This window comes from Theropithecus gelada, chromosome 13 (assembly GCF_003255815.1).
Source record: "Theropithecus gelada isolate Dixy chromosome 13, Tgel_1.0, whole genome shotgun sequence".
In the NCBI taxonomy this organism is placed as follows: Eukaryota; Metazoa; Chordata; class Mammalia; order Primates; family Cercopithecidae; genus Theropithecus; species Theropithecus gelada.
The window spans coordinates 44,907,811-44,922,793 of NC_037681.1; the positions used below are offsets into that span (position 1 = coordinate 44,907,811).

Below are 14,983 nucleotides of genomic sequence, written 5' to 3' on the forward strand. Positions count from 1 at the left end.
AGATATCGTTTGTATTTATTAACGTATTTACCATTGCTGGCACTCTCCTTTGTATAGATCAAAATTTGAATCTGATATTCTTTTTCTTCTGCCTAAAAATCATTTCTCTGAGTGCATAATCTGCTGGTAATGGATTTGTCTCAGCCTTTGTCTAAAAACATTTCTACCTTCATTTGAAATATATTTTAACAGGGTACAGAATTTGAGGTTGACAAGTTTTCCCCCCCTTCCAATCTTGCTCCATTGTTTTCTTATTTGTATAATTTCTGATGAGAAGTTTGCTGCCATCCATACCTTTCTTTTTCTGTACACAATCTTTTTTCCTCTTCTGGCAGTCTTTAACATTTCTTTCCTCCCAGTCACTGGTTTTCAACAATTTGATTATGATAATTGTTGGTATGGTTTTCTTTGTTTATCCTGCTTGGATTTTGTTGAGCCTCTTATGAATCTGTAAGTTTCTGGTTTTGATAGCATTTGAAAAAATTATGCTCATTATTTCTTCAAATAAGTTTTTTTAAATCTTTTTTTCCCTCTGTTTTTTGGACCTCAGTTACATTGATCTTAGCTTGTTTGTATGTTGCTGCAAATCAGTGGTATTCACTTCCATTATTTTTGTATTTTTCTCCTTTGTGCTTCATTTTGGTTATCTTCTATTGCTATATCTTCAAGTTAGCTAACCATTAAATCTGCTGTCGATCCTATGCAGTGTATTTTTCATTTCAGATTTTGTATTTTTAATTTCTGGAAGCTCCAGTTGGGCCTAAAAAAAATCTTGCACTTCTGTGTTCAACACTTCCATGTCTTTCTCTGCTTTTTTGAGTGTATTAAAAATATGTATAACTATTTTGGCATCTCTGTTTGCTATGCTCTCTGTCAGTTCTGGGTCTATTTTTATTGATTTGTTATTCTCCTGGTTATAGGTCATATTTATATGTCTGGTAAATTTTGATTGTCAGACATTGTGAATTTCATGTTACTGGATGTTAGGTTTTGTGATAAAGAGGCTTTTTTTTTTTTTTTTTGAGACGGAGTCTCGTTCTGTCACCCAGGCTGGAGTGCAGTGGCGCAGTCTCGGCTCACTGCAACCTCCGCCTCCTGGATTCACGCCATTCTCTTGCCTCAGCCTCCTGAGTAGCTGGGACTACAGGTGCCCGCCACCACGCCTGACTAATTTTTTGTATTTTTAGTAGAGGCGGGGTTTCACCGTGTTAGCCAGGATGGTCTTGATCTCCTGACCTTGTGATCCACCTGCCTCGGCCTCCCAAAGTGCTGGGATTACAGGTGTGAGCCATCACGCCCGGCCAAAGAGGCCATTCTTTTAAGTAATGTTAGTCTACGTTTTGGCATGCAGTTAAATTTTTTTTTATGCCCTTTAAGACTTGTTTTGTTTTAAGGAAGCTTTGTTAGGGTGAGTCTGGAGTAGTGAGTAGACTTTTCTCCTAGAGCTAATTTAGAAGTTGATTTCCTTCTGAGGACTTTACATGATATTTCATGGATTAGGAGGTCTTTTCACTCTACCCTATTGGAATACAAACTATTCATAGCCTTGTTTGAGAGTTTCAGAAATTCTTTGGCCTTTTTTTTTTTGGTTTGCTAGTCCTTTCTCCAACCTCAGGTGGTTTCCTTCCACACAGGACATATCAGCACTCTCCCAACAGCTTGTGGGAACTCCTTTGCATGTCTCCAAGGCACTGTCTCTGTATGTAGTTTCTTTCTCTCTGTTAGGCTAGTCCACAAATTCTGGCTGCCTTGGCCCCACTGTCAATCTTAGTGACCTCAACTCTTTGAGACTGTGAGGTTCTGTTTAAGCCCCATCTCCCCTCTGTACACTACATCCTGTAAACTGTTTCAAGGGTGTGAGGTCAGGCAAATGTAGGACTCACATCATTTTTTCATCTTTTCTCAGGGATCCCACTCTTGCTCTGACTGTTATCTAATATCTGAAAGCCATTGTTTCATCTGTTTTATCCAGTTTTCTGGTAGTATAAGCTGAGAGAGCAAATCTAATCTCTGTTCCTCCATCGTGGCTATTTGTGGAGATTCTTGATTAACTTCTTCTCCTCCTTTTTCTGTGGATTAAGATGTGGGTCTAAGTTAAAGAAGATAAGAAACAAGTTGGTTTGATCTCAGTGTTTCAGGTATTTGGCTTACCAGTAACTGAGGCAGAAGAGTCTCCAAACTCTTTGATGACGATAAACAAATGATTTCACCTCATGCATTCCCCTCTCACTTTCACTGTCTGGAACCTACTGCAGTAGTAGGGTGGTTGATCAAGAATTATGGTATTCTGAGTTTTGGTCAATTGCCACATAGTTTAAATAAGTTCTTAGTACTTTTAACTGAATTAAGACCCATACTTATTTGCTTTTTCTCAGCTATTTCTGTTTGCTGGTATTTACTTTTAATTTTATCAGATTTTTTTGTTTGTTTCTGTTAGTTGCTAGTTTATCTAACTGGTTGTCATTTTTCAGCTGGATTATATTTTCTTTATATATTTTGTATTTTTCTGCATCACAGTAATGTTTAGGCTCTTGAAAGTGTTTGATCTTCATGCATTGTATCTTTAGTTTTGTTATGTGTTTTTCTAATCTTGCTTTTCTCTACTCAAATGAATGAGTGAATAAATTAGTAACCGAATAAATGTAGACACATATACTCACACACAAAGTGCATTTTCTCAATTCAAACACTATTAATTGTGACATATACCACAGGTTTAATATATTTTCATGAAAAAAGAAACATTTAGTTTATTTTTTAAATCCTTAAAGGTTTACTGACAGAAGTATCCATTTATCCATTTATCCATATGACTTCTACCTCATCTTTTTGGGAATCATAAGATTGAGTCTAATTGTCTTCCAAATTCTGACATGCTGCTTTTCCTTACCTGTGCTTGCTTTCTTGGTCTCTTTACACATTATAATTGCCAGTATAATTTTGAGTCATTTGAGAAATGTGTAGAATTTAACTGCTTTTCTTTCTGGTTGAACTCATGGTTTCAGTTTTTTTATAGATAAGCCGTGAATTAAATAACTTCCTTTTTGAGTCAGCTGGAAACTTTTGACAGATTGATATCCAGTACTTGGGTGATAGTACTTTGTAAAATGCAAATTAGTCCCACCAGTGTCTTCCAGCTCTGATTATTCTATGATCTGTTTTGAGAGATTGTGCAATTTTTACTGCTTTTAATTGCCCTTGCTTGGCTTGCAACAGACAACTTTTGCATCACAATAGCTTTTTATTTCAGTGCCTTGTCACGGTTCAGTCTTTCTGAAAACATTTTCGAGCAAGTTATGCTTTCAGATTTAAGTTAAAATTCAACTACATCTGAGTTTACCTATGCAGCTAACTCAGCTGTGGTCATAGTTGGATTGACAGATACCTTCCTTGGGAATGTATTTTCTATAGGTTTATACATGGGTGGGCAGTGACGTACCTCACGACGTACCTCACAACTTACTCTTTTGCTTGGCTACTGGCAAATTTTTTTGGATTTTGATTCTGATACTTCTAGTTTCAGAAACCTGAAAATAATTATTTTAAGAAAAGCAAGTATCTTTAGTATTGAGAAAATCTAGTTTAGTAATTTAGTATACAATGAGCAAGCATAAAATCTGTCAGTGGTAGAATTGTTTAATAAGTTTTGGGATGATCAGATAGCAGTTAGGAAAGTTCGTGTAGAGCCTTTTCATATGCAAATGTTATGGTTGACCTTTTTAAAATGGAAAAACTAGTGAAACTGCAAAGAATAGTAATCTTCTAAAGTAAGAAGACTGTAAAGAAGTGATTATAAAAAGTTAAGCACATCTGTATGAAGAAAACCAACACAATTAAAACTAAAAAGAAAAATAACAAAGTGGAAAACACAGATATGACCTTACATGATTATTGTATTATGAAAATATTTACGACACTAAGATTCCGGCAACTACATTAATAAAGGACATGCCCATTAGCTCATAAGGAAAAGAGTTCAACCTCATTGGTAATTAAAAACAATAGTGAATAACTTTTTTTATGCTTATTGAGTAACCATAATAAAGAAGTCCATAGGGAATCAAATACTCATGCATTGCTTTTGGAATTGGAACAACTCATTTGAGAGGTAGTATGGTAGTGTGTATCTTAAAAGCCATAAACATATCTAAGGGCATGGATTAATGATCTTGCTCTTGGGAATTGACCCTAAGTAAATAAAACAAAGAATAAAAAAAAACTATTTTAGAGCTGCATTCACAATACGATTACTTGTCATAGTAAAAGCTGAAGACAACCTACTTGGTCAACAGGGAAAATTTTGATATGTTATGCGAAATTAATACCTGAATAGTTCATATTCATTTCATCTAAGTGTAAGCACTGTGTCAACAGGGACTGTATCCTTTCTTTTGTTCTCTGCTGTAAAACCAGTGCTTAGAAAAGCTTGGCGTGTGGTGGGTACTGAAAAATTATTATTAGTTTTTTTTTTTTAAATGAGCAACAGAATAATATTGAGTTAAAAAAGAATTTAAACATACACATACAGAACCTGTTCTCACATACCTTAATGAGTAAGGGAGAGGGGAAACAAGTTGCTTGATGGAGTTTTTAGAGGAATTTGAACTGGGGTTTGCAAGTTTAGTAGGATATGGATTCTCTTGGGAGCCAGGAGGTGGGAGTGATACTCCAGGAAGAGGGATTTATCTGAGGAAAGACCTGACAGTGGGAATTGACTGGAGAATAAGGCAGGAAGTTAGGCATTTATAAGGACAGAATTCTGAGTGGACTTGTAGAGTTAGCTAATGAGGTGGGACTTTATTCTTCTGTATGAGAAATCATTGATGCTTTTTCAACAGAGTTTGATATTGAAAGAGCTATATAATTCAAGGAGTTAATCCACCTTTGCCATATAAGACAGGTTCACTCAGGGAGGTCAGTTAAACCAGGGGTCCCAAACCCTGGTGAGAGACTGTTGGAGTTCATGGTTACCAAGGTAGCTAGAGCTTGAGTGGCTAAGACAGTCACAGAGAAGTGAGCTTAGAAGTCTGAACCTTGTTTCCCTTAAGAGTTGTCACAGTTTAGTAAGCAACACAAACCAATAAGCAGGAAAGTTGAGCAGAAAGTGGCTGCTAACAAACTAAGAAGCTCAGCAGAGTTTTCGGCAGTTTCATGGTGCTAGAGATAGCGGCGTCCTGGTAAACACCCTAGGTTGAACAACTGCATCCTAGCGGTAAGAGTGAACCAGAAGTATACTAGGTCTTAATAAGATTGAAAACAAGCTTCAAGTTAGCTTGATCTCTGATTCGATTAGCTCCCACTGCCAACCAGAAAGTAAAGAAACTCTTCAATTGAAGATAAATTTCACATCCTTTATAGTTTTTAATGATACGGTGTTTGACATTGAGTCCCCAGATTCCAGACGTGCCAAGAGCCAGGAACAAGAGAAAAAACAGATGCAAAAATAGACACAGATGATCAGGTGTGGACGTCAGTAAAAAAATATTGTGCCATTTCTTTCATTTCTCCTTTGTTTCTGATGAGATGTCTGCTGTCATTTGAATTATTTTCTCTTATAGGTAAATTATCATTTCTCTCTTACTGTTTTTATTACATTTTCTATGTCTTTAGCTTTCAGAAGTTTAACTGTGATATGCCTCGATGTGGATTGCTTTGGGTTTATCCTGTTTGTGGTTCACTCAACTTCCTGAATCTGTAAATTTATGTTTTGCCAAACATGGAAAGTTATCTGGTTTTATTTCTAAGAGCACTTTTTCAGCCCTGCCCACTTTCTTCTTTCCTTGTTTGACTCCATGGCAGAAGATAGATCTTTTGTTATAGTCACATAGGTCTTGAGGCTCTAATTATTTGTTTTCAGGCTATTTTCTCTCTGTTGTTTAGACTGGATAATATCTATTGTTCTATATTCTGGTTCAGTGATTCTTTTCTCTGTCCCTTCCATTCTATTGTTGCATCCATCCACTACATCTTTTGTTTCACCTATTACATTTTCCAGTTCTGAAATTTCCATTTGGTTCTTTATATCTTTTCTTTCTTTGGGGTATGTTCTTTATATCTTGCTTGGTTTTTGAGACTGAACTATTTTGTTGTTTCAAGTATGTCTGTAATGGCTCCTTGAGTCATTTTTATGACAGCTGCTAAAAAATGTTTTTCAGATAATTTTAATACCTCCATCATCTTGGTATTGGCATCTGTGGATTGTCTTTTTTTCATTCTGTTTGAGATATTCCTGGATCTTGGTATGATGAGTGATTTTTATTTGATACCTGGACATTTTTGGTATTACGTGCTGATGCTCTGGGTCTTATTTAAATATTCTGATTTAGTTGGCATCCTCTGGCCCTGCGCCTACATGAGAAGGAGGGAAGCCTCATTACTATCCTGTCGGGATACAAGTCCAGGTTCTCTACTTTGCCTCTCTTGACACTCAATTTAGGGAGAGATTCTTTGTTACTGCTGGTCGTGGGTGGGAGTTCTGGCCCCCGTTGATTTCTTCCTGGCTGTCAGGGGCAGGAATATGTCATTATGGTTCCCCACATATCCTCCACCGGGGGATAGTCTCTTTACGGTGTGATGGTGAAAGGCCTGACTCTCTAATAGGCTTCTCCAAAAACAGCCTGTGGCAGAAAGAGAGAAGGGTACCTTGTTACTACTAGGTGAAGGTCCAAGCTCTCCATGTGGTCTTCACTGACCCTGTGGAAAAGGAGGTCTCATTATCACATGGCAGGGACTGGCTCCCTACTGGCCTTCTCTGACATCACCATTGTCAGGAGAATTGAATGCCTTATTACAGCTAGAGGAGAACAGACATCTAGGCTCCCTACCTCACCTTTGCTGGTGTGGGTGGGAGCTACAGACACAGAGTTGTTTTTTACTTTTGTTTTTGTGTTTTTGGTGATGTTTGGCTAGGTATAATGGCCTCTGTCTGGATTGTCTCTTTCCTTATTTTTTGCCTAGAGAGAACAGGATTTTGTTTTGTTTGGCTGGTTGGTTTTGTAGGGGAGTCTGGGCCTATGGGTTTTTTCGGGCTGCCAGCTTCTTCAGCTCCAAGGTCATGATATATAACAAAAACAGAAAACTACAGGCCAATATTCCTGATAAACACAGATGCAAAAATCCTCAACGAAATACTAGCAAACTGAATCCAATAGCACATCAAAAAGATTATACACCATGCCTAAGTGGGATTTTTCCTAGGAATGATTCAACATATGCAAATCAATAAAAGTGATTAATCACATCAACAGAATGAAGTACAAAATAGTATGATCACCCAATAGATGCAGAAAAAAATCTTTTGATAAAATTTAACATCCCTTCATGCTAAATCTCTCAACAAATTAGACATAGAAGGAATATATCTCAATACAGTTAAAGGCCATATATGACAAACCCACAGCTAACATTATACTGAATGGGGAAAAGTTGAAAGTTTTTCCTTTAAGAAAACGAGTAAGACAAGGATGCCCATTTTAATCAGTCTTACTCAACATAGTACTGGAAGCCTTAGCCAGAGCAAATAGGCAAGAGAAAGAAATAGAGGGCATCTACATTGGAAAAGAGGAAGTCAGATGGTCTCTGTTTGCAGATAACATGATCTTATATATAGAAAAATCTAGAAACTCTACTTTTTTAAAATCAGTTTTAAAATTGATAAACAAATTCAGTAAAGTTGTAGGATACAAAATCAACATAACAAAAATCAGTAGCATTTCTATACATCAGTAATGAACTAGCCTGGAAAAGAAAGCAATTCTACTTACAATAACTACGAAAAAACCCCACCTAGGAATAAATTTAACCAAGGAGGTGAAAGATCTCTACAATAAAAACTACAAAACACTGATGAAATAAATTGAAGAGGACATACAAAAAATGGAAACATACTTCATGTTCATGGATTAACAGAGTTGATATTGTCAAAATGACCATACTACCCAAAGCAATGTGCAGATTCAGCACAAGCCCTATCAAAATACCAATGACGTTCTTCACCAAAATAGAAAAAAAGATCCTAAAATTTGTTTGAAACCACAAACGACCCCAAATAGGCAAAGAATTCCTGAGGTGTGGGAGAGGACTTTGGAGGCATCACATTATCTGACTTCAAAATATACTGCAAAGCAGTTGAAACCCAAACAGCATGCACTGGCATAAAAACAGGCACATAGACCAATGGAGCAGAAGAGAACCCAGAAATAAATCTACATATTTATAGCCAACTGATTTTTAACAAAGGCACTGAGAACATACATTCAGGAAAAGACAAGCCTCTTCAATAAATGGCGCTGGGAAAACTGGGTATCCATATGCAGGAGAATGAAACTAGACCCTCATCTCTCGTTGTATACAAAAATCAACTCCAAATGGTTTAAGACTTAAATGTAAAATCTGAAACACTTCAGGACATTTATATGGGTAAAGATTTTATGGCTAAGACTTCAAATGCACAGGTGCAACAAAAGCAACAATAGACAAATGGTATTACATCAAGCTAAAACACCTCACAGCAGAGAAAACAATCAACAGAGTGAAGAGACAACCTGAAGAATGGGAGAAAATGTTTGTAAACGATTCTTCTGATTAGAGATTAATATCCAAAATAAGTAAGAAACTCAACAGCAAAAAGCCAATAATTCAATTAAGAAATAGGCTAATGATCTGACTAGACATTTCTCAAAAGGAATATGCAAAAGGCCAACATGAAAAAATGTTGAACATCAGTAATCATCATGGAAATGAAAATCAAAACCATAATGAGGATTATTTCACCTCAGAATGACTGTTATCAAAAAGACAAAAAATAAATGCTGGCAAGGATGTGGAGAAAAGGGCACTCATACACTATTTGTGGGAATGTAAATTAGGACCACCATTATACAAAACAGCGTGGATACTCCTCAAAACTGAAAACAGAACTGCCGTGTGTTTCAGCAATCCCACTACTAGGTATTTATCCAAAGTAAAGGATAAGAGTATGTTGACGAGATATGTATATTCCCATGTTTATTGCGACATATCACAGTAACCAAGATATGGAATCAACCTAAATGTCTATCAACAGATGAATGGATAAAGAAAATACGGTATATATACAAAATGGAATACTATTCAGCCATAAAAAAGAATGAAATTCAGTCATTTGGAGCAACGCGGATGAGCCTGGAGGACAGTGTATTAAGTTAAATATTTAAGTCAGACACAGAAAGACAAATATAGCACATTTTCACTCATATTGTGGGAGCTAAAACTAAGTTGAGCACATAGAAGTAGAGAGTATAATTGTGGTTACTAAAGGCAGGAAGGGTAATTGGGAGGCAGGTATTGGGAGAGGTTGGATAACAGTTACAAAATTATAGGTTAGATAGGAGGAATAAGTTTTGGTGTTCTATAGCAATGTAGGGTGACTATCATTAACAAGAATTTAGTGTGTATTTTTAAATAGCTAGAAGAGAGGATTTTGAATGTTCCTAACACAAAGAAATGATGAATGTTTGAGGTGATTGATATGCCATTACCCTGATTTGATTATTACTCATTCTATATATGTATTGAAATATCACTGTACCCCATAAATATAGTTACTAAATGTCAATTTTTTAAAAAGCTATTTTTCAAATAATAAAAAAATTGTTTTGTAGAATGTTAATTTTCTGTATTCCATTTTATTAAAATATATGCAATTTTATTTTTATTTGCTTCAAGAGAAATGTCCCAGTGTAGTTTATATATTAATTATGCATATCTTAATGAATTCAGAATAGTACTTTAAATATATTAAGTTTACTTACCGCTCCCCCACCCATTTTCCAAAGTAGACTGCATTAATTTCATGTGATTGATCCAAGTAGATCCAATTGATTGACTTACTGTTTTCCTAATTTCAGATTCCAATTACAGCTACATCAGAGAATGAGTTAATCTCCTCAGAAATCACTAAATACTACTCTGAGGGGCTTAGAAATTAACAGGGTAAGTTGAATATCATCTTAAATACTATCTGAATTTTTACAGTGAATTCCTAATTTGGGCCTATAGTGTGTCAGGAAACAAGTTGGACACTGGGAAGAAGATTCTTACTTTTATTTTCCATGCCTGTAGTGGTTTTCAGCTTTCTTTTGAATCAGGGCCCCTTTGAGAGTCTACTTAAATCTGTGTAGATCTTTTCACAAACATTCACACATGTTCAGTCAGAGTTTGAAGATCTTCAAAAATTTCCTAAAGTTCACAGACCCTTGGGCAACCCTGTGCTTTGCAGTTTTTCAGACATTTTTGCAGGCTTTGTTTCTCTTTTAAATATTACAACTCTGTGAATTAATGACTGGTATTGATATTTTACATTGAAGAAACCGGTGCTCAAAATGGTATGTGACTTTTCTTGTAATGCAGCTGTCAAATGTGAGGCTAGAATTGAAGACTTTCCCAAATTTTAATAATACTGTCGGCTTTTTTTAAGGTTCTTTCTTCTTAGTATGTCAGATTGCTCCTTAGTAAGATTGTGTCAACCTTTGCTCATTGTCAGCAAGTGAGCATGTCTGCTTCACCACATTATCCCATTGGGTGTTCCACCACCCTAGTGTTTGCTAAATTGGCATGTAGATAATTGCATTTCATTTTAATTTGTTTCTTTGTTGTATTTAGAGTTCTCTATCCACTTATCCATTGGAGTCTTACCAATTTTTATTCTATTGCGTATGAATTTTGAATATATTAAGCATATTAACTTTGTCATGTTTTGTGCAAATACATTTACCCTTTCTATTTGCCTTTTTACTTTGTGATATTTTTATGTATAGAAGTTTTGAAATGTTTAAGTATTCAGACCTACTTTTTCCTCTACATTTTTTCTCTTTTTTTAGTGTAGAAATTTCTAAATGTTTGATACATCTCAGTGAATGCAGACACTTACATTCACAGATTTTTTTTTTAACATAATGGCAATCTGATTAAAAAAGGAATGTCAGTTAAGTTACAGTTTTTTGACTTTGTCATGTGTTTATTGGTTTTTCATATTCTTTGAATATTTTAAAATATTTAATCTTTCATAATTTTTATAAATGATATGTAGAAATCTAGATTAGTTCTGATAGCATTTAGTAAATGTGTCATTTTTACCCAGATTTCAAAGTATAGTTTACCCAGTGTAACATTTTCACATACACGTATATTTCTTTGTCTCTACTAAAGTTCCTTTGATCTAATTATCTGTCATGGCATAATTATGTATTTTTAATGTTATTGTAGCTTTAAAGTGTTCTTTTATTAGTTTTTCAAAACTGTTTTATTCTTTGGTATGTTTCCAAATTAACTTGAGAATATATTCATCAAATTAAAAAGTAAACATATGAAGGATTTTTAATTACGATTGCATTGAGTTTAAAGATTCATTTGGGGCCGGGGTGGTGGCTCACACCTGTGATCCCATCACTTTGGGAGGCTGAGGCAGGTGGATCACCTGAGCTTAGGAGTTGGAGACCAGCCACGGCAACATGGAAAAACCCCGTCTCTACTAAAAGTACAAAAAATTAGCTGGACATGGTGGCGGGCTCCTGTAGTCCCAGCTACTCGGGAGGCTGAGGCAGGAGAATCCCTTGAACCCAGGAGGTGAAGCTTGCAGTGAGCCGAGATCATGCCACTGCACTCCAGCCTGGGAGACAGAGCGAGACTCAGTCTCCAAAAAAAAAAAAAAAATTAGCTGGGCCGGTGGTGTGCACCTGTGGTCCGCGTCTATGGTCCCAGCTACTCGCGTGACTGAGGTGCGAGAATTGCTTGAGCCTGTTTGTTTGTTTGTTTGTTTTTTAAGACAAATATCTTCCTCTCTCGCTCAGGCTGGAGTGCAGTGGCATGATCTGGGCTCACTGCAGCATCTACCCATCAGGCTCAAGGGATTCTCCCAGCTCAGCCTTCCTAGCAGCTGGGACCGCAAGTGCACAGTGGCACAATCCCAGCTCTCTGCAACTTCTGCCTCCAGGGCTCAAGTGATCCTTCCACCTCAGCCCCAGAGTATGCCCAGCTAATTTTTGTTTTTTGTTTTTGTTTTTGTAGAGACAGGGTTTCACCACATTGCCAAGGCTGGTCTCAAACTCTAGGCTCAAGCAGTCTGCCTGCCTTGGCCTCCCAAAGTGTTGGGATTATAGGCGTGAGCCACCATGCCTGGCCAGCTTTTATATTTCTTTGTGCTTTTTCTACACATATGCAACTTGGAATTAGATCTCTGTCCTCTCAGAGACTTTCCTTATGCTGTCTGGCCCCCAGGAGCCTCTTTTCCTAGTCCTTTCACTGGTAGCAGGGGTTTCTTTCTCTTCGAGTCTTAGTGTCCCCTTCCCCCACTGTTATGCCCCAGAGAAATACATAGTGAAGATTCTTCCCATATTCTTCCTACTACTCTGGCCCCTTTCCCGTTTCTCAGGACAGAAGGACAAGTTTCTTTTAGGCTTTCAGATGTGCTGCCTCAGTAGTGCAGCTTCATGACTTAGACTGGCTTTGAGGCAGAGTCAGCAGAGAAGAAAAAAAAAAAAAAGAAGAGTAAAGAAACTGGGAACTCCCCTCATACTGCTCCAAACCACATACTTTGTAGCCCACAGATGCTTGTTTTATACCCACTAGAAAGAGGGGGTTTCTCCTGGAGTTTTGCCATGTATGTCTGCTGCCTAATTCTGGGACTCTGCCCACCCTCAAGTCAGAGTGGTAGATAAAGAAAGGATTAAAAAAAATAGTAGTAAAGTTACCTTCATATTGGTTATTCTTCACATTTTGTCTTTCTTCTCCAACATACCTGACATTGTTACTTTTCAGTTTTCAGGAAGTTGCTTTTAGTATTCTGCCCAGAGTTTTTAGTTGTAGTCAGTGAGGGAGATAGGCTGTAAAGGGCTTATTCCATCTTGACATTCACTGAAAGTCATATTATTTCGTTTTGAAAACAATTTTTATTTTCCCAAAATTCTTCTTATTCCTTGATTATTATAAGAACAGATTTTTTTTGTTGTTGTTGTTCTGTGGATATATTGGCCTCTTGAATCTCTCTCAAGATACCAATAAAGTTAGGAAAATTTTATTTATTTTTGTTGCCTTACTGTATTTTCTTTGGGTCATTGTGTCTCTACTTTTTCACCTTATTGCCTCCATTGGTTTTTATTAAGTGGCCAGTGATTGTTAGCTTTCTTCTTTACAGTATTTTCAAGTAAAGGTCACAATCAGTGGTTGTCTTACTTCAATGTGTATAACCATTGCTTAGCGGCCCAGGTAGAATGTAGGTTCCTGGTCCCATGGACAAAAATCTGATTCAGTAAGTCTAGAGTAGGGCACATAAACACCTTAAATTATTTTGATGCTGATAGTTGAATGATAGCCTTTGAAATCTTGGAAGTGGTGTAATTCTGTACAGATCATTGTTCCCCTTTACAAAATACTGTCTTACCCACTGAGCATCGTGGCTGACCATGGGACTCTGTAGTTGGGTTCCTGCTTGCTGTGGTGAGTGAGAGGTGGGCTTTCCTTTACCCTCCCCTCCCCTCCCTCCCCTTCCTCCTCCCCTCCCCTCCCCCCTCCCCTCCCCTCCCCTCCCTGCTCCCCTCCCCTCCCCTCCCTCCTCCCCTCCCCTCCCCTCTGGTGTGGATCTCCCAGCCTTAAGCGATCCTCCCACCTCGGTCTCATTGGGATTACAGCCCTGTGCTACCGTCCCTGGACTCATTTTTCTTATCATGCACTTGCAGAGACAAGGCTGATAGCAGGGCCCTGTCCCTCAGTTTCTGCTGTAGGAAAGGAATTTTTCTGCTGGAAGAGTTCTGATTAGTTCTGAGTTGTCTTCCTTTCCCCACCCCCTCTCTCCACTGAGATTGTCTATAGCCTGCTATTATCTCCATTTCAAAGTTCACACTATAAGCCATCAGACAAAGACTTTAGACTCATGATAAATGCTGTGGCTGACACTTACTTGTCATTAGAGTTGTACTGGCCATCACTGGTGGTTTTTCACTCAGTTGTTTTGTGGCCTGCCCTTCTGACCTGAGGTCTTTAGTAGGAGAAGAGGTAGATGAATGGGCTCAGTCTACCATCTTCAACTGAATGTCCACTGTTAATCTTAAGGTGATATTGGTTTCTAATGTGCGAAGTATTTCTGTTCAATTCTCAGATAAAATAATCATCATGAAATCTGTAGTAGGATCACACCTTATTCATACTCAGGTGTGCAAGAAAATATAGCTTCTTTATTTTTCTTATCTGTTCCTTTTGATGAACCCTGGTCACTGGATGGCCTGAGGAAGAGTACCAGACTTAACTCCCATCTGGTAAACTGGGTCTTATCCAATAGTTTAAATTGTTCTGTTTGGATATTTCAGCTTCTGGATACTATTCATTCAAATATTATCTCTTCCTCAGACCTGCCCATAACAGAATCTAGACTTATGGGTTGGCTTGTGTGAACTTGTAGTGGTGGAAGCACACCAAGACCCTCAGTCTATGTACTATCTTTTCTGGTTTCTTACTGGCCTCTCCCTGGAACTGTGGCCACTGAGGTTTACAACTAGTAAACTAGCAAACGATATTACCCGAGACCTGTTCTTTTGACTCTTGGGATTCATTGGCCATCTTTCCTGGTGTCACAGATAGCCTGAGGTCTGGGTTGGCCCCCTGAGCCAGGTATTCTCTCTTCCAGGCCTCTTGCTATGGAATTACTTTGCCCCGCTGGCAAACTCGTCATTCTGTATCTTAAGTTACTTTTCCCGTACTACTTTAGAGCACACAGAAATTTCCTAGTACCTTCCATGGCACATGAGAAATAAGGGAGATGCCCGAGCTGATCTCACATTCCTCCTCAACCTTCCTGGTTTCTGTGCATATATTTTGGTGTGGCTATCTCCAGCTTCTGTTGAGTAGGCATAGGGAGAGGAAAGAAGTTGGTGGGGTGTGTGTGTGTGTCTGTGTGTGTGTGAGAGAAAGTGTGTGTGTGCACATGTGGCAGGAAAGTTCCTGGAAGGCAGTC

The 14,983-nt window shown here is 37.7% G+C and overlaps 1 protein-coding gene across 1 annotated transcript in view; it reads left to right on the top strand.

Moving 5' to 3' along the window:
• The window catches only part of NCOA1 (nuclear receptor coactivator 1), a 275,560-nt gene that overhangs the window by 75,764 nt on the left and 184,813 nt on the right, over nucleotides 1-14,983 (top strand). Inside the window, exon 3 of the mRNA XM_025354227.1 lies at nucleotides 9,888-9,972. The gene's annotated coding sequence lies outside the window, so the exon portion shown is untranslated. The remainder of the gene's footprint in view (nucleotides 1-9,887; nucleotides 9,973-14,983) is intronic.